The sequence below is a fragment of the Eschrichtius robustus genome, chromosome 3 (assembly GCF_028021215.1).
Source record: "Eschrichtius robustus isolate mEscRob2 chromosome 3, mEscRob2.pri, whole genome shotgun sequence".
Taxonomy (NCBI): Eukaryota; Metazoa; Chordata; class Mammalia; order Artiodactyla; family Eschrichtiidae; genus Eschrichtius; species Eschrichtius robustus.
The window spans coordinates 115687532-115708829 of NC_090826.1; the positions used below are offsets into that span (position 1 = coordinate 115687532).

The 21298-nt window shown below is 36.4% G+C and overlaps 1 pseudogene; it reads right to left on the minus strand.

Annotated features, from left to right (window-relative positions):
- Positions 1 to 15351: 15351 nt before the first annotated feature.
- On the minus strand, positions 15352 to 16272 carry LOC137760677 (olfactory receptor 10T2-like; annotated as a pseudogene).
- Between the last annotated feature and the right edge of the window lie 5026 nt (positions 16273 to 21298).

A 21298-nucleotide genomic window follows, 5' to 3' on the forward strand; every position in this document is an offset into this window, starting at 1 on the left:
TTAGATCCTTATGCTACACCATACACAAAGATCATTTCAAAATGGATTAAGACTTAAACATGAGACCTGAAACCATAAAACTCTTAGAAGAAAACATTGGGGAAAAGCTTCTTGACATTTGTCTTGGCAACAAGTATTTAGAAATGCCACCATAAGCACAAGTAACAAAACCAAAAATCAACAAGTGGGCTTACATCAAACTAAAAAGCTTCTGCACAGCAAAGAAACAATCAACAAAATGAAAAGGCAATCTGTGAACTAGGAAACAGATTGGCAAACAATGTATTTAATAAGTGGTTAATATCCAAAATGTATAAGAAACTCATACAACTCAATAGCAAAAACAATAACTTGATTTAAAAATTGGTAAAGAAACTGAGTAGAGATTTTTTTCAAAAAAGAAATACAAATGGCTACCCCCACTACTTATAGTACCCCAATTTTATTTTATTTTTAAAACATTTTTTCTCATTCTCATCCAACTGATTCATCCTGAAATTTCAGGGGGAGCAGATGATCTGTACTAAGTCAGTCAAGACGTTGAGTTCTCTCTGTAGTGTTTGGCTATAATGTTTGGTTCAGGATGGGCATGTGATCCAAGTCTGTTCAATCAGGAACAAGATTCAGTCTCCCAACTTTTGTTTTCACATCCAAAGAAGTGAATTATTTCTTCCTCTGGACTAGATTTTGTGAGCTGATGTTGTCAGAGACTGACGAGTTTAGGCTAAAAATGAAGCCAAGACTGAATAAGAAGAGCTATGAGATGCATCCAGATGACTGAGGATGACTGTTTGAGTTCTACCAAATATGGTGCTAGAACCATTGTACCACTGGACTTTTCAGCTTTCTTAAACCAAGAGATTTATTTTTTGCTAATGCCAGTTTAAGTTAGATTATCTTTTATTTTCAACCCAAAGAATCTTAAATTATAAGATTCTATTGCATTCCATGATGGATTTGAGATGACTTAAAATATGTACTATTAAGGCAAGCATAAATGTATTATGTAAAAATATAAGAAATTAGAGCCAAAGTAAAGTAAAGATATATGAATGTGAATTTGGGAGGGGTCATTACATAGAAATGTATATAGTGAGCAAATACATGTATTAAATTTACTCTCAAAATTAAACATCAAAGTTCATACTAGCTAATTCAAGAGACTGTATAATCAAGTCATATTGTTCTCAAATATAAAACATCTGAAGGAGGTGATTTCCAACAGTACTTCCAGTAGAAGTACTGATCATATTAGTTAAACCATAAATCATCATTGGATATCCAAGCAGAATAAAAGAAGATCTATCAAACAATGTGACCATATCACACATCAGCCTTATAGCCTAAGTGGAAAGTGTAGGCTTATTTATCTACTCTCAGCCCACCCAGATCTCCAGTTTACATGAATCATTCCTCTGGATTAAGATGGACCAGACCTTCCCCAGGTGCAATTCCCACTCTACAACCTCTTCAAGGCCTCAGGAGTTAAGGATGACAAAACAAAACATCTCAGTCCAATTGCTCATGTCTCTTCTCCCTTCCACACCACAAACATGAGTGTGACTCTGAGACCCTGTCATGTTTACTTCAATTCTGTTATCTTGCTCCAATGTGCACTTCAAAATCATCTGATATCCCACATCACCCATCTTTTCTTTCCCTCCTCTTCCCAATAGTTTCTTCTTTTAAAGTTATTCTCAGTATTCTTCCACATTTTCACTTTGTCTTCTCTCTGGCAGTCTGAATTTGAGGAGTTTATCTTACTTCTTTGCTCTACAGGCATCTCCCAAGAGAAGCCAATAGGATGAGAGTCAAATATGTTTTCCTTTACTCAGTTGTTCTGCTTCAAAATCTGCTAGATTCCTCCTCCTGTGCGGTTAGGAGGATAAGCCACAGCTTGAAAGGGGAATAGTTGCGAAGGAGGGGACAGGAGGAAACAGGTAGTTCGTTCTAAGTGTCAAATCTCTTAAGTTCTGTGTTGTCTCTGGGCCAAGATGGCCCACAGCCAACCAGTGTGTTATTAGGTGGAGGGCAGGTCACAAAAGATAACAGGAAGGAATGTCTAAAACCGCATACAAGTGGATATTGGTATAAGTTAATTTCTTATTAGGAATAATAGGAAGTAACTCACATTAAAACAGATTACAGAGGGAAATCAAAATTATAGCAGAAATTTATTTATTCACTCATATTTATTGTACCTAATTTTACTATAAGTGGATCATTAAAAAAATTTAAATTAAATATATAATTAGTGAATAACATTCTATGACTTACATTATTCTGAACATTCAGGGGATGTAAGGATGAATGAGGTACAGTTCTTGTCCTCATGGTGTTGTAATGTATTCATGGAGTAGGAAATAATTAGGAAACAATAATACTCTGTATATTAAAATACATAATTTATATCCATGTACCTTACATTGTCCACTAATCCTTTTCTTTTGTCTTTTCAATTTAACCTTTTCGAGTTGATTCTTTCCTAAATTTTAAGCACATTTTATTAAAGGGTAGCATACATCACAGAAATACACATCAAAGTATATATGTGAATTCACAGAGTGGTGTACCCATGTATCCACAACCAGATTTAGAAGTAGATTATTGCCCACCCCCTTGCCTGAGGAACCATTATTCTAACTCCTACCATCATATATTGACTTCACCATTTTAAAAAATATATGCATGCTATTATATAGTGTGTAATGTTTTTATTTTGGCTTTTTTCATGCAAATTATGTTTGTGAGATTTACCCATGATATTAATAGCAGTGGTAAATTTTTACTGCTGTATAACATTAAATTACATGAATGCACTTCAATTTATTTGTTAGTTGTACTAATGATGAATATTTAGATTATTTCCAGGTTAAGCCTATAGTGAAAAGTGCTGTTCAGAACGTAGTTATACCTATCTTTTAGTAACATATGACTCTTAACATGGTCTACACTAGCAGTGGAATTGTTGGGTAGTAGATTACTGCTGTAGATTGAATTTTTAGCCACAGCTCTTTATCTCTTTCTATGTCTTCTGCTCTGTGACATTGTAATCACTCTAATTAGATACAGAACATAATTCCCGACCCAAGAATTTTGGTTTGGCATTAATATTTACGTTAACCAATGAAATGTGAGCAGAAGGGATAATTCACTAGTTCCAAGTTTGGGGCAAAAGAAGCATTGCTGGTTTTCTGCTATCACCATAAGATAGCTCCCCTTGTCCTTTTAAACCTGGGATGTAGAATAGAAATGCTGGTGCAAATCTGATCCCAACCTATCAAAAGGGGCCAAATGCAAGAGACATGCAGTTTGAAGCAGAGTATTATGCTGAGCTCAGGTTAGATCAGCTAATCCTAAGGCAACCTGCCCACACAGCAAGAAATATTTTTTTGAGTGAAGTCAAGGAAGTGGTGTCATGTTACAAAGCCAGTAAGAGAGGCAGAGCTGTGTCTCAGACACAAGGATGCCTGTGTCTAGAGTCAGTGTTTTTAATCTCTATCTTTAAAGATAAAATTATATGACTAGAAGGACCTTCAAGATGGTGGAGTAAGACGTGGAGATCACCTTCCTCCCCACAAAAACATCAAAAATACATCTACCTGTGGAACAACTCCTGCAGAACACCTACTGAACGCTGGCAGAAGACCTCAGACTTGCCAAGAGGCAAGAAAGTCTCCACATACATGGGTAGGGCAAAAGTAAAAAGAAAAAAACAGAGACAAAAGAATAGGAATGGGACCTGCACCTCTGGAGGGAGCTGTGAAGGAGGAAAAGTTTCCACACACTAGGAAGCCCCTTCACTGGTGGAGACAAGAGGATGGATGAGGGAGAAGCTTCGGAACCATGGAGGAGAACACAGCAACAGCCATGTAGAGGGCAAAATGGAGAGATTGGTGCCTACCAGCACTCACCAGCCTGAGAGGCTTGTCTGCTCACCCGCAGGTTGGGTGGGTATTGGGAGCTGAGGTTCGGGCTTCGGAGGTCAGATGCCAGGGAGAGGATTGGGGTTGCCTGCATGAACACAGTCTGAAGGTGGATAGTGTGCCACAGCTAGCGGGGTGGGAGTCCGGGAAAAAGTCTGGAACGACCTAAGAGGCAAGGGACCATTGTTTCAGGGTGCACGAGGAGAGGGGATTCAGAGCACTGCCTAAATGAGCTCCAGGGACGGACACAAGCTGCGGCTATCAGTGTGGACACCAGAGATTGGCATGAAACACTAAGGCTGCTGCTGCAGCCACCAAGAATCCTGTGTGCAAGCACAGGTCTCTATCCACACCTCCTCTCCCTGGAGCCTGTGCAGCCTGCCACTGCTATGGTCCTGTGATCCAGGGACAACTTCCCGGGGAGAACACACAGTGTGCCTCAGGGTGTTGCATTGTGCCTCAGTCTGTTGCAGTGTCAGGCCGGCCTCTGCCGCCGCAGGCTCACCCTGCATTCCATACCCCTCCCTCACCCCAGCCTGAGTGAGCCAGAGCCCCCTAATAAGTGATACTTTAAACGCATCCTGTCTGGGTGGGGAACAGACGCCCTCAGGTGACTTACACGCAGACGCGGGGCCAAATTCAAAGCTGAATGCCAGGAGCTGTGAGAACAAAGAAGAGAAAGGGAAATTTCTTCCAGCAGCCTCAGGAGCAGTGGATTAAATCTCCACAATCAACTTGATGTACCCTGCATCTGTGGAATACCTGAATAGACAATGAATCATACCAAAATTGATGTGGTGGACTTTGGGAGCAACTGTAGCCTTGGGGTTTGCTTTCTGCCTCTAATTTGTTTCTGGCTTTATGTTTATCTTAGTTTAGTGTTTAGAGCTTATTATCATTGGTATATTTGTTTATTGATTTGGTTGCTCTCTTTCTTTAATTTATATATATATATATATTATTTTTTCTTTTTTCTCTTTTGCTGAGTGTGTATGTGTATGATAATTTGTGTGATTTTGTCTGCATAGATTTGCTTTTACCATTTGTCTTAGGGTTCTGTCTGTCCGTTTATTTATTTATTTTTTTTAGTATAATTTTTAGCACTTGCTATCATTGGTGGAATTGTTTATTGGTTAGGTTGCTAGCTTATTTCTGTCTTTCTTTTTAAATCTTTTTGATTAATTTTTAATTTTTAATAATATTATTAATTTTTTATTTTAATAATTTTATTGTATTTATTTTCATTTTTTTTCTCCCTTTTCTTCTGAGCCATGTGGCTGATGGGGTCTTGGAGTTCTGCCCGGGTGTCAGGCCTGAGTCTCCTGGTTGGAAGATCCGAGCTCAGGACATTGGACCACCACAGACCTCCCAGGTCCATGTAATACCAAATTGCAAAGGCTCTCCAAGAGATCTCCATCTCAATGCAAAGACCCAGTTCCACTCAATGAGCAGCAAGCTACAGTGCTGGACACCCCATACCACACAACTAGCAAGACAGAAACACATCCCCACCCATTAGCAAAGAGGCTGCCTAAAATCATACTAAGTTCGCACTCACCTCAAACACACCACCGGACACGATCCTGCCCACCAGAGAGACAAGATGCAACCTCATCCACCAGAACACAGGCACCAGCCCCCTCGACCAGGAAGCCATCACAACCAACTGAAATAACCTTACCCACTGGGGGCAGCTGCCAAAATCAATGGGAACTACGAACCTGCAACCTGCAAAAAGGAGACCCCAAATGTAGTAAGTTAAGCAAAATGGGAAGACAGAGAAATACACAGCAGATGAACGAGCAAGGTAAAAACCCACCAGAACAAACAAATGACAAGGAAATAGGCAGCCTACCTGAAAAAGAATTCAGAATAATGATAGTAAAGGTGATCCAAACTCTTGGATATAGAATGGAGAAGATAGAAGAAACATTTAACAAGTACCAAGAAAAACTAAAGAGCAAACAGACAATGATGAAGAACACAATAAATGAAATTAAAAATTCTCAAGAAGGAAACAATAGCAGAATAACTGAAGCAGAAGAACAGATAAGTGACTTGGAAGGTAAAATAGTGAAAATAACTATCTCAGAGTAGAATAAAGAAAAAAAGAATGAAAAGAATTGAACAAAGTCTCAGAGACCTCTGGGACAACATTAAACTCACCAGCATTTGAAATATAGGGGTCCCAGAAGAAGAAGAGAAAAAGAAAGGGACAGAAAATATATGAAGAGATTATAGTTGAAAACTTCCCTAATATGGAAAAGGAAATAGTCAATCAAGTCCAGGAGGCGCAGACAGTCCCATACAGGGTAAATCCAAGGAGAAAAACAGCAAGACACGTATTAATCAAACAATCAAAAATTTAATACAAAGAAAAAATATTAAAAGCAGCAAGGGAAAAGCAACAAATAACATACAAGGGAATCCCCATAAGGTAACAGCTGCTCTTTCAGCAGAAACTCTGCAAGCCAGAAGGGAGTGGCAGGACATATTTAAAGTGATGAAAGAGAAAAAACTACAACCAAGATTACTCAACACAGCAAGGATCTCAGTCAGATTTGTTGGAAAAATTAAAACCATTACAGACAAGCAAAAGATTAGAAAATTCAGCACCACCAAACCAGCTCTACAACAAATGCTAATGGAAATTTTCCAGGCAGAAAACACAAGAGAAGGAAAACACCTACAATAACAAATCCAAAACAATTAAGAAAATGGTAATAGGAACATACATATTGAAAATTACCTTAAATGTAAATGGATTAAATGCTCCAACCAAAAGACATAGACTGGCTGAATGGACACAGACACAAGACCCATATATATGCTGTCTACAAGAGACCAACTTCAGACGTTGGGACACATACAGACTGAAAGTGAGGAGATAGAAAAAGATATTCCATGCAAATGGTAATCAAAAGAAAGCTGGAGTAGCAATTCTCATATCAGACAAAATAGATTTTAAAATAAAGACTACTACAAGAGACAAAGAAGAACACTACATAATGATCAAGGGATCAATCCAAGAAGAAGATATAACAATAGTAAATATTTGTGCACCCAACATAGGAGCACCTCAATACATAAGACAAATGCTAACAACCATAAAAAGGGGAAATCAACAGTAACACAATAATAGTAGGGGACTTTAACACCCCACTTTCACCAATGGACACATGATCCAAAGTGAAAATGAATAAGGAAACACAAGCTTTAAATGACACATTAAATAAGATGGACTTAATTGATATTTACAGGACATTTCATGCAAAACAACACAATACACTTTCTTCACAATAGCTCATGGAACATTCTCCAGGATACATCATATACTGGGTCACAAATCAAGCCTTGATGATTTTAAGATAACTGAAATCATATCAAGTATCTCTTCTGACCACAATGCTATGAGACTAGATATCCATTACAGGAAAAAATCTGTTAAGAACACAAACACATGGAGGCTAAACAATACACTACTAAATAACCAAAAGATCATTGAAGAAATCAAAGAGGAAATCAAAAAGTACCTAGAAACAAATGACAATGAAAACATGACAACACAAAACCTATGGGATGCAGCAAGAGCAGTTCTAAGAGGGAAGTTTATAGCAAGAAAATCCTTCCTCAAGAAACAAGAAACATCTCAAATAAACAACCTAACCTGACACCTAAAGCAATTAGAGAAAGAAGAACAAAAACCCCCCAAAGTTAGCAGAAGGAACGAAATCATAAAGATCAGATCAGAAATAAATGAAAAGGAAATCAAGGAAACAAGAGTAAAGATCAATAAAACTAAAAGCTGGTTCTTTGAGAAGATAAAATTGATAAACCATTAGCCAGACTCATCAAGAAAAGGAGGGAGAATACTCAGATCAATAGAATTAGAAATGAAAAAGGAGAAGTAACAACTGACACTGTAGAAATACAAAGGATCATGAGAGATTATTACAAGCAACTATATGACAATAAAATGGACAACCTGGAAGAAATGGACAAATTCTTAGAAATGTACAACCTTCCGAGACTGAAGCAGGAAGAAATCGAAAATATAAACAGACCAATCACAAACACTGAAACTGAGACTGTGATTAAAAATCTTCCAAAAAGCAAAAGCCCAGGACAGATGACTTCAAAGGCAAATTCTATCAAACATTTAGAGAAGAGCTAACACCTATCATTCTCAAAATATTCCAAAAAATAACAGAGGGAGGAACCCTCCCAAATTCATTCTACGAGGCCACTGTCACCCTGATACCAAAACCAGACAAAGATGTTACCAAATAAGACACCTACAGGCCAATACCACTGATGAAAATAGATACAAAGATCCTCAACAAACTACTAGGAAACAGAAGCCAACAGCACATTCAAAGGACCATACACCATGCTCAAATGGGGTTTATCTCAGGAATGCAAGGATTCTTCAATATATGCAAATCAATCAATGTAATAAAACATATTAACAAATTGAAGAAGAAATACCATATGATCATCTCAATAGATGCAGAAATATCTTTCGACAAAATTCAACACCCATTTATGATAAAAACCCTCCAGAAAGTAGGCATAGAGGGAACTTACCTCAACATAATAAAGGCCATATATGACAAACCCACAGCCAACATTGTTCTCAATCATGAAAAACTGAAACCATTTCCTCTAACATCAGGAACAGACAAGGGTGTCCACTCTCATCATTATTATTCAACATAGTTTTGGAAGTTTTAGCCACAGCAATCAGAGAAGAAAAAGAAATAAAGGGAATCCAAATGAGAAAAGAAGAAGTAAGGCTGTCACTGTATGCAGAAGATGACATGATACTATACATACAGAATCCTAAATATGCTACCAGAAAATTACTAGAGCTAATCAATGAATTTGGTAAAGTAGCAGGGTACAAAATTAATGCACAGAAATCTCTTGCATTCCTATACAATAATGATGAGAAATCTGAAAAAGAAATTAAGGAAACTCTCCCATTTACCATTGCAACACAAAGAATAAAATACCTAGGAATAAACCTACCTATGGAGACAAAAGAGCTGTATGCAGAAAACTATAAGACACTGATGAAAGAAATTAAAGATGATACAAACAGGTGGAGAGATATACCATGTTCTTGGATTGGAAGAATAAACATTGTGAAAATGACTATACTACCCAAAGTAATCTATTGATTCAATGCAATCCCTATCAAACTACCAATGGCATTTTTCACAGAACTAGAACAAAGAATTTCACAATTTGTATGGAAACACAAAGACCCCGAATTGCCAAAGCAATCTTTAGAAAGAAATACGGAGGTGGTGGAATCAGACTCCCTGATTTAAGACTATACTACAAAGCGTCAGTAATCAAGGCAGTATTGTACTGGCACAAAAGCAGAAATATAGATCAGTGGAACAGAACAGAAAGCCCAGAGATAAACCCACGCACATATGTTCACCTTATCTTTGATAAACGAGGCAAGAATATAAAATGGAGAAAAGACAGCCTGTGCAATAAATGATGCTGGGAAAACTGGATAGCTACATGTAAAAGAATGTAATTAGAACACTTCTTAACACCATACACAAAAATATACTCAAAATGGATTAAAGACCTAAATATAAGGCCAGGCACTATAAAACTCTTAGAGGAAAACATAGGCAGAACACTCTATGACATACATCACAGCAAGATCCCTTTTGACCTACCTCCTAGAGAAATGGAAATAAAAACAAAAATAAACCAATGGGACCTAATGAAACTTAAAAGCTTTTGCACAGCAAAGGAAACCATAAACAAGACCAAAGGACAACCCTCAGAATGGGAGAAAATATTTGCAAATGAAGCAACTGACAAAGGATTAATCTCCAAAATTTACAAGCAGCTCATGCAGCTCAATAACAAAAAAACGAACAACCCAATCCAAAAATGGGCAGAAGACCTAAATAGACATTTCTCCAAAGAAGATATACAGATTGCCAACAAACACATGAAAGGATGTTCAACATCACTAATCATTAGAGAAATGCAATTCAAAGCTACAATGAGGTATCACCTGACACCAGTCATAATGGCCATCATCAAAAAATCTACAAAAAATAAATGCTGGAGAGGGTGCGGAGAAAAGGGAACACTCTTGCACTGCTGGTGGCAATGTAAATTGGTACAACCACTATGGCGAACAGTATGGAGGTTCCTTAAAAAGTTAAAAATAGAACTACCATATAACCCAGCAATCCCACTACTGGGCATATACCCTGAGAAAACCATAATTCAAAAAGAGTCATGTACCACAATGTTCATTGCAGCTCTATTTGTAATAACCAGGACATGGAAGCAACCTAAGTGTCCATCGACAGATGAATGGATAAAGAAAGTGTGACACATGTATACAATGGAATATTACTCAGCCATATAAAGAAATGAAATTGAGTTATTTGTAATGAGGTGGATGGACCTAGAGAGCGTCATACAGAGTGAATTAATCAGAAAGAGAAAAACAAATACCGTATGCTAACACATATATATGGAATTTAAAAAAAAATGGTTCTGAAGAACCTAGGGGCAGGACATAAATAAAGATGCAGACATAGAGAATGCACTTGAGGACACGGGGAATGGGAAGTGTAAGCTGGGACGAAGTGAGAGAGTGGCATGGACATATATACACTACCAAATGTAAAATAGATAGCTAGTGGGAAGCAGACGCATAGAGAAGGAAGATCAGCTTGGTCCTTTGTGTCCACCTAGATGGGTGGGATAGGGAGGGTGGGAGGCAGACACACCAGGGAGGAGATATGTGGATATATGTACATTTATAGCTGATTCACTTTGTTATACAGCAGCAACTAAGACAACATTGTAAATCAATTTACTACAATAAGGATGTTAAAAAAATATATATATATATTATTGTAGTTAAACAAAACAAAATAAAACAAAACACTTTATATAAAATTTGCATTTCACCACTTAAGTGTACAGTTCAGTAGTGTTGAGTATATTCATAATATTATAAACAGATCTCCAGAACTTTTTCATCTTGCAAATCTGAAACTCCATAAACAACAATTTCCCTTTTCCTAAGTGAAATAAGCCAGTCACAAAAAGACAAGCAAGACTCTTACCTACTGTGCTTTGAAGTGTTTTGTTACGCAGCAAATATCAAATGAGAATATGCATATATTCCATATGCTAGACTCTGCCAAACGGGTTTTCAAAGTGGTTGGGCCAGTTTATACTCCGGCCAGTATTGTATGCGACTTCCGGTTGCTCCACATTTGCAACATTGGGTGAGAGTGAAATATGCTCTCCTTTCCTCAGTTATTCTCCCTCCACATCCTCTAGATTTTTCCTCTTGGTCAGTTAGGAAGATAAACCTCAGACTGAAATAGTATTGCAACTCATTTTCATTTGAGACATCCTGGTATGTGTGGGTAATCACTCTTGCATTTTCATGATACTAATGAAATTGAACACCTTTTCACAAGTTTATCATCCAATTGGATTTTCTCCTTTTTGAGAGTGGTGTTCCATGTTTTGCACACTAAAAAAGGGGGAATATCTCTTTTCCTTATTGATTAACAGAAAATTACGAACATTCTATAAATCCGTATTTAATTAGTCATGTGCATTTCAAATATCCTGGCTCTGAAAATTGCATTTCACTCTCTTAAGATGTCATTTGATAAACAAGTATTCTTAATTTTAATGAAGTGTAATTTATCAATCTTATGCTTTCTGAGTAATGTTTTGGTATGCTGTTTAAATAATTTTTGCTTCCACAAGATCATAATTTTTTAAACTATTCTAAAAAGTTTATTGCTTACCCTTAAACTTTTAGTTCTAATATCCATGTAGAATTGATTTTTGTGTATGGTATGAGATAAAGATTAATTGTTTTTTCTTGTGGATATCTATTTATCCTTGTACTATTTTTTATAAAGATCATTTTTTATACCAGATGTGAGAGGATGCACTTGAACTTCAGTGTCACTTTTTTCATGACCAAATGAATATATATGTATTGGTTTATTTCTGAATTATCTTTTTTGTTGCATTGCTCAAGGTATGTATACTTGCACCAATACTGTACTCTCTTTTTCATATGAATTTCTTATATATTTTATATTGGGAACTATAATTCATCTAGGTTTGTGCTTCTTTAAGATTACTTGGCCTTTCTTGTTCTTTTGTATTTCCATACTTCATATTCTTAGACATAGAGATTTTCTTTTCTGCTGAAACTCAGAAATATAATTTATTTTTATATTATTGACTTTATCAGGTGATTTAACAAATGCATTTCATTTATTAATTCTTACTTATCTTTATATTCTTATGAAATTTCTATGTCCCTAATAATATTTTCTTTTTTATTAAAGCATAGTTTATATACAATATTATATTAGTTTCAGGTATACAACACAGTGATTCAACATTTGTATACTTTATGAATTGATCACCACATTAGGTCTAGTAACCAACTGTCACCATACAAAATTATTATAATACTATTGACTATATTCCCTCTGCTGTGCATTACATCCTCATGACTTATTTATTTTATAATTGGAAGTTTGTACCTCTAAATCCCATTCACCTATTTTGCCCAACCCCTCGCCTCATCCCTTCTAGTAACTACCAGTTTGTTCTCTCTCTATATGACTGTTTCTATTTGGTTATGTTTGTTCATTTTTTTTTTTTTTTATATTCTACATATAAGTGAAATCAGACCATATTTGTCTTTCTCTAGCTGACTTATTTCACTTACTGTAACATCCTGTAGGTCCACCCATGTGGTTGCAAATAGCAAGATATCATTCTTTTTTATGGCTGAGTAATATTCAGTTGTATATATACACATATATATTAAGTCTTCTTTACCCATTCATCTATCAATGGACATTTAGGTTGCTTTCATATCCCAGATATTGTAAACAAAGCTGCAATGAACATAGGGGTGCATATATCCCTTCAAAGTAGTGTTTTTATTTTCTTCAGTTAAATACCCAGGAGTGGAATTGATGGATCATATGGTAGTTTTATTTTTAATTTTTTGAGGGCTCTCCATACTGTTTTCCATAGGGGTTGTGCCAATTTACATTCCCACCAGTAGTGTATTAGGCTTCTTTTCTTCTTCACACCCTCACCAACACTTGTTATTTCTTTTCTTTCTTTCTTTCTTTCTTTCTTTCTTTCTTTCTTTCTTTCTTTCTTTCTTTCTTTCTTTCTTTCTTTCCTTTTCTTTTCTTTTTTTTTAATAATAGCAATGCTGACAGGCATGAGGTGGTATGTTATTTTGGTTTTAATTTGCATTTCCCTGTTGATTAGTGATGTTGAACATCTTGTCATGCACCTGTTAGCCATCTGTTTGTCTTCTTTGGAAAAATGTCTATTCAGATCCTCTGTTCACTTTTTAATGGGTTGCTTTGTTTTTTGATGTTGAGTTGCATTAGTTCTTTTTTTAATTTTAGATACTAACCCCTTGTTGGATATGTCATTTCCACATATCTTCTCCCATTTTGTAGATGCTCTTTTCATTTTGTTGGTAACTTGTTTGTTTGTTTTTGTTTTTTTCTGTGAAAACTTTTTAGTTTGATGTAGTTCCATTTGTTTATAATCACTTTTGTTGCCCTTTGCTTGATGAGACATGTCTAAAAAATATTAATAGACCAATGCCAAAGAGAGTAATGCCTAAAATTTCTTCTAGAAGTTTCATGATTTCAGATCATACATCTAAGATTTTGTCCCATTTTGAGTTTATTTTTGTGTACAGTGTGAGAAAGTAGTCATTTGATTCTTTTGCATGTAGCAGTCCAGTGTTTCTAACACTATTTATTGAAAAGGCTGTCTTTTTCCCACTATATATTCTTACCTCATTTGTCGTAGGTTAATTGCCCATATAAATATGTGTTCATTTCTGGGACCTCTATTATGTTCCATTGATCTATGAGTCTGTTTCTGTTCCAATGCCATAATGTTTTGACTACTGTAGCTTTGTAGTATAGTTTGAAATCAGGGAGTGTGATACATTCTGCTTTGTTCTCCTTCCTCAAGATTGTTTTGGCTATTCAGGGTCTTTTGTGTTTCCATAAAATTTTTACAATTATTTGTTCTAGTTCTGTGAAAAATGCCATTGGTTCTGTGAAAAATGCCATTGATAGGGATTGCATTAATCTGTAGATTGTGTGGGGAAGTATGGCCATTTTAACAATATTAATTCTTCCAATTCATGAGTATGGTATAACTTTCTATCTATTTGTGTGATCTTCAATTTCTTTCAACATTGTCTTATAGGTTGCTGAGTACAGGTCTTTTACCTCCTTAGTTAGATTTATTCCTGCATATTTTATTCTTTTTGATATAATTGTAAGCATGATGTCTCTGGCTGCAGGGCCTGGGAACCAGAGCTGGTGCCCCTTACAGGTGGGTGAGGCTGGTCCTGGGGCTAGTGATGGCCCACTGGTGGGAGGATCTGTGTTCCAGGGTCTCTGTCTGAGGGCCCTGGGCATCCTTAAGTTGACGTCAGACTCACTGGTAGGTGAGACTGGGTCCTGGGCCCTCTGGTGGTCAGGACAGGGTCCCTTAGGACCCAGCATGCTGGTGCATGGGCCTGTGTCCCTTCCTGGCTAGCTGATTGGTCTGTGACTTCACAGTACAGTCTTGTGGGTGACCAAGTCCTGGTGCTGATAAGCTAGAGGGAGGATTCTAAAATGGCACTTGCCAGCATGAGCCTTCTCATGGTAGAATGAGCTCCCATAAATGGCTTCTGCCAGTTACTATGTCCCCAGGGTGAGCACTAGCTGCCTCCTGCCTCTCCAGGAGACTCTCCAAGATCAGAAGGTGGGTCTGACCCAGGGTCATTTCAAATTACTGCCTCCTCCCTGGGTCCTGGAGTGTGTGGGATTTTGTGTGTGCTCTTTAAGAGTGAAATCTCTGCTTTGTACAGCCCTCTGGCTCTCCCAAAAGTAAGCCCTTCTTGTTTTCAAAGCCAAACCTTCTTGGGTGTCATCTTCCAGGTGCAGAGATTCTCCATAAGAATTGTAATTATCCTCTGTTTGTGGATTGCCCACTCAGGGTTATGGGTTGTTACTATACCCCATCTCTGCCCCTCCTATCCTTGTTGTGGGTCCTTCTTTATATCTTTAGTTGTAGAAGATCTTTTCTGCTAGCCTTCCAGTCTTTCTCTTCAATAGTTGGTCTGTAAATAGTTGTAATTTTTGTGTGTCTGTGGAAGGAGTTGAGCTCAGAGTCTCCCTAATCCACTAGCTTGGCCACTCCAGTCAGAAGGACTTTCCAATAAAAAAAAGATTAAGGTGACTTGAAGGCTCTACTTCTATTTTTTGATTAAAAAATCAATTTGTTTATAGAATTTAAGTTTTATCTAGGACACTTTCTTGAATATAACCTTCCTGACATATTGACTCACTCATATAGTTTTGGGAAATAAATATCTACTGAGAACCTTTCTCAGAGCTGTCTTCACTTCTTTATTCCTCAGTGTGCAGACAAGGGGGCTGAATAGTGGGGTGATCACTGTACAGGTCACTGCCACAAGTTGGTCCTTATAGGAGGAGAAAAGAGATGTGGGCCTCAAGTACATAAAGGAAGCAAAGCCATAGTGGAAAATAACCACAGTGAGGTGGGAGACACAGGTGGCAAAGGCCTTATGCTGTCCCTCCGCTGAGGAGATCTTGAGGATGGTGGAAACAATGAAGACATAGGAGATGAAGATCAACACTAAAGGAACCAGCAATACCAGAATGTTGAGGAAGAAGATAACCATCTCCTTCTGGTTGGTGTCTGTGCAGCCCAGTTTTATGACAGGGGAAATGCCACAGAAAAAGTGGTTGGTTCAGTTGGAGGCAGAGAAGGGTACACTAAACACCAGGACGTTGGCAACCACAGAGATCAGGAAACCACAGAAGCCTGAGGCTAAAACCAACTGCATGCAGGTGGCTCAGCTGACAATGAGTGTATAGTTGAAAGGGTTGCAGATGGCAACATAGCAATTGTAGCTCATCACAGCAATTAGGAAACAGTTGGTTCAAGCCAAGCCCACAGAGAAATAGAGCTGGGAAACACACCCAGAGAAACAAATAATCAGACTGTGGAAAGCCCTTGGTCAGCATTTTGGTACAATGACAAAGGTATAGCAAATTTCAAAGCAGAAGAGGCCAAAGAGAAAGAAGTACATAGAGGTGTGCAAAGCCCAATTCAGATAAATGACAGTCATGATGGTTGCATTGGCCATCAGAATGGTCAGGTAGTCCAGGAGGAAAATAAAGAAGAGAAAGATTTGCAGATGTCCCAGGTTTGAGAATCCTATAATGTTGGACTCAGTGATCATATTCTGGTTCTGTCTCTACAATAGGCACTGGTATTCTGACTCAGACATCCTAACATTCAGAACAGAAAGAATTTGACAAAAGTGAAATGCTCCCATGGAAACCACAAATATGTTTCTGTACAAAGCTAATAATACTGGTATGAAAAAATGAGTAACAAGATAAGCACACTGATCAGGGAATGAGGGGAAAGCAGGAGGCATGAGGAGTAGTGATGTAAGTAATATCCCAATTCAATGATATCTGAAGAAATTTATTTTTGTAAGTTGTTTTCATTCTTTGTATTCTTATTTGCACAGAAGATTCATATAAAGTTCATTAAATCAGTAAGTGATTTCAAGCTCATCTCATCCAATCCTGCCATTTTATGGAAGAAGAAACTGAAGCTTAAAAAAATTAAACAATTTGCTTAATTGACATGAGTTCACCTAAACTTAATAGAAGGAGTAAAATGATGAACTTAGAGAAGAAATCAACCAAATATAGACTAGAAAAAGAACATTAAAAATCAATAAAACTAAAAACTGTTTTTTTGAAAAAATAAACAAAATTGACAAAGTCTCAGCTAAACTAAGTAGAATGAAAGAGAAGACTGAAATAAATAGAATAAAAAATGAGAGAGAAGATATTATAATGTATGCCTCAGAATTTAAAAAGGGACATAAATGAATATTATCAACAATTGTGCACCTATAAATTGGATAATTTAGAAGAAAAGAACAAATTTCTAGAAAAATTAATCTACCAAAACTGTATCAAGAAGAAATAGAAAGCTTAAACAGACAATTAACAGATAAAGACATTTATCAGTAATCAAAAATCTCCCAGCAAAGAAAAGTCCAGGACCAGATGGTTTCATGGGTGAATTCTACCAAACATGCAAAGAATTAATACCAATCCTTATTAAACTCTTCCAAAAAATCAAAGAAGAAAGAACACTTTCAAACTCAAATTATGAGGCTAAGATCACCCTAATACCAAGGCCATATTAAGACACAACAGAAAAACTACAGGCCACCATCCCTGATGAACATAGATGCAAAAATCCTCAACAAAATACTAGGAAATTATTGATAAATATAATAGAATGTTAAATTTATTACATATTATTATTTGGATGCAAGGATGGTTGAAGATATACAAATCAATCAATGTACTATACCACATTAATAAAATAAAATAAAATGCATGATAAAATCTATAGATGTAGAAAAAGTATTTGAAAAAATTCAACATCCAGTAATGATTAAAACTCTCTCCAAAGAACTTACCTTAACCCAGTAAAGTTTATACATGAAAAGCCAACAGCTAAATCATAATCGGTAGGAGAAAATTGAAAGTTTTTCTGTAAAATTGGATACAGTAGGGAGGGTTCCCACTCTCATCACTCCTAATCAGCATAGTACTAGAAGTCCTAGCCAAAACAATTAGACAAGAAAAAGAAATAAAAAGCATCCAAATCAGAATGAGAAAAGTTAAATTACTTCTATTTGCAGATGGTACAATCATATATGTAGAAAACGCTAACAATTCCATCAGAAAAAAATATTAGAACTAGTAAACAAATTTAGTAAAATAGCAGATACAAAATCAACATAAAAATCAGCCGTTTCTCTATACACAAACAATGAATTATCCAAAAAGGAAATTAAGAAAACAATCTCATTCACAATAGCAACAGGAAGAATAAAATATTTAGGAATTAACTTAGCCAAAGAGGTGAAAAACTTGTACACTGAAAACTATAAAATATTGAGAAAGGAAATTAGTAAAGAAACAGATAAATGGAAAAAGATTCAGTGTTCATGGGCTGAAAGAATTAATATTGTTAAAATGTCTATACTACCCAAAGTGGTCTACAAACTAAATGCAATCCCTATCCAAATCCTATAAGCATTCTTTACAGAAATAGAAAAAAAGTCTTGAAATTAATATTGAACCATGAAGGACACTGAATAGTCAAAGCAATCTTGAAGAAGAACAGCAAAGCTTGAGGCTGCACATTTTATGATTTCAAAATATATTACAAAGCTACAGTAATCAAAATGGTATGCCTCTGGCAAAATCAAACACATAGACCAACAGAACAGAATAGAGCCCAGAACTAAATCTATGCATTTATGGTCTATCTATAACTTACAGATCTATAATTTAAGTTTAAATTTTTATATTAAGCAAAACATTTTCAGAAAAATAAAATCAAATATGTAGCAATCATAAAAAAAAAATAGGATCAATTACCCTACCTAGTGTAAAAGCCCCTTTCTGTCTGTAGAGTATTTGTACAATAGAACAAAGTAGACTGAAGTAACCAAAGGCAAGTCTCAATTTCTGTTTTTGTGTTTCCTGATAGAAACAACACTCCTTTGGAAAGTAACACCTCTAAACTACGAAGTTCATCATTATGAAGTCATTAGAGGTAATAATGAAAAGGATCATTTCCGTCTCCCCTTACATTGATTCCCAGACTTACGTATTCTTGTTATTGGAGAATAGGCACAATACATTGTTTGCTAGTTCAGAGTATACACTGCCTTGGGTAGACATGTGGGGTTCCATCATGTGTTGTCACACAGGTGGTGCTCTATCTGAGCCTTCAGTAAGCCATTTAATTTTCTATATGACACCTCATAATGAGTGATGTGTACATAGAAGGAGCCAGGTTTCCCATTATTATTTTCTAAGTACAGTTTCCTTACTGACTTATGAGGTAATTTCTATTAAAGACCAAGTTTCCAAATATACATAGATCAATGTCTGAGCCCTCCTTTCTGTCTCTTTGTAATATTTAGCTCTTCCTATTCCAGTAGCAAGCTCTCTTTATCACTAAGGCATCTTACTATTGGGAAAAGTGAGCCTCTATATCACTTTTCCTTTTTCAAAAATGTCTTATTATTCCATGTAAACTTTAGAAATTTGTATTGTCAGGTTACCTTCACAATTCATGCTGGGGTTTGGAATGGAATTATATTGCTTTTGGATTAGCTTGGATGAAATTGACAACTTTATATATATAGTTATTCTAGTAAAAAAAATTAAGATAACAAGAAATTTAATGATAATGTTCAAATAGGTTTAAGACACTTGTTAAAAATTTAGGTTTTGGCAGAACATCCCAATGGTTCTAATTAGGATTTCTATGGACAAAAACCTGAGAAGATAAATTTGCAATTAAGCCCTCTTTTGACTTATAAACACTAAATTTGAGAATGACTGGACAAATATACCAGTTTCCTGACTTAAAATTCGATGAAAAATTTCCACTTGGCCTCTGCATTACAGTCTTAATTGTGGTGATTTTTCCTTCAGAATCCATAACATATGGGCTCAACTTCCAGTGAAGACATGGGCTAATTATGCTTATAGCTCCTACTCCTCAGGTACCTCAACTAAGGCTACCTTTGAGAAACTTATGACATTATTTTCCAAAATAACCTTGACTTCTAATTAACCCCAGGGCAATGCCTCCAGTGCAGTAGATCAAGCCTCAGGAGTCCAACGATCAGTATATACTTCTAATAACCACACCCTATGTTGGTCACCAGAATTTCTAAAGATAATGACTTTGGCTGGACAAGTTGAGAGTCCTGATGGATAGAGGAAGATGCAGAGGAGAGCTTCTGTCCCAAGGCAGATTCACTCTCTTTTGCTGATATTTCTTCAGGTTCTGGTCTTTGGCTTAGAACTACTTGTCAAGGGATCCCAGATCCTGAATGTTTCTGTCTGAATTGAAAGGAGGAGAGCAATGTAGGTACTTACTGAGCAGTGGGAATATTGCTCTAATCTGGGGTTTTGTGGGGCCTAGACCTGAGTGAGGGCTAGTGCTTGTGAACATTGGCCCCCCATTGCAATTCTGGCAAGTGGCAAGGATAAGAAGGAGAATCATGGGCTGCTTTTAATTTCAGGTACTAAAAGTGATTTGGCATTGTCCATATAGTTCTCTGAATTTTTCTTAATGATCAGATTGGGTCATTTTTGCTGCCAGCTAGATTTTCTTTTCTTTCTTTATTTTTTCTTTTTTTGAACTGGTTGCCTTACGGACTACGTGAAACACATACTTACCTAAATCCTCATTTCTCTATCTGCTGTGTACTCATGGATGCATATTTTTAGTTATAATCTAATACTTAAGCTCCATTTTAATAAGGCAATTCAGGATTTTCATGTGTATCTAAGAATACAAAAATTCCACTTCTTTAATATCTGAGGCTGGGTACATAATTTCTCTCAGTTAATTGACTGATTTTTTCCCCTAAGATAAGTATTTGAAAACATCAAAATTTTGCATCAGAAAAATTTGTAGATTTGCCCCCTTTTTGAGGTACTCAGTACCCTCAATTATTGAGTCACTATTTAAGCTTAAATTATATAAAATTTTTTGGAGCATCGAAGGAGTTAGAAAAATAAGGTGCAGAAGTGTCATCTCCAAGGATCATAACATGAATTCCATTGCTTGGTTCTAGAATATCATAAAGGGAATTTAGGGATCATCTAACTAGAGAATTTTGGAGTCTCTGAGTTGAAAAGTATCTTAAGGGTTAGTATTCAAATTTTACCCTAAGTCAAAACTTCTTCTGCAACATGTTATTGAAGGAGCCTCCGTTTAAGTACTTTCAACAGTTTATTACAGTCATTGCCATATCGCCTTTAATTTTAAAAATAAAAAGACTGAATATCCAAGTTAAGTACCTTGCCCGAAGTCACACAAAGCTAGACCTGAAATATAGATCTTCTCACTCCAAACTGAGCGATCTTTTACCTTAATTTTATAGCCTGTGGGTATTTGCTGGAAGATCTTTTTATTCTTCTGCCCTTATGTCTTTCTATCCTTAGTACTGATATAACACACTCTGGTGGTCTTTGATGTCTTCTTGAGCAGATGGGGGCTACCTTCTCAGATATACTGTGCCAGTGAGTCTCCATATACCACGAAAAGGGAAAATATGTCAATCATACAACTCATTTAGACTGTGGGGTTATAGTAAGTGTATGTAAAAATCCCCTTAACTGAAATCAGCTGCTCTCATG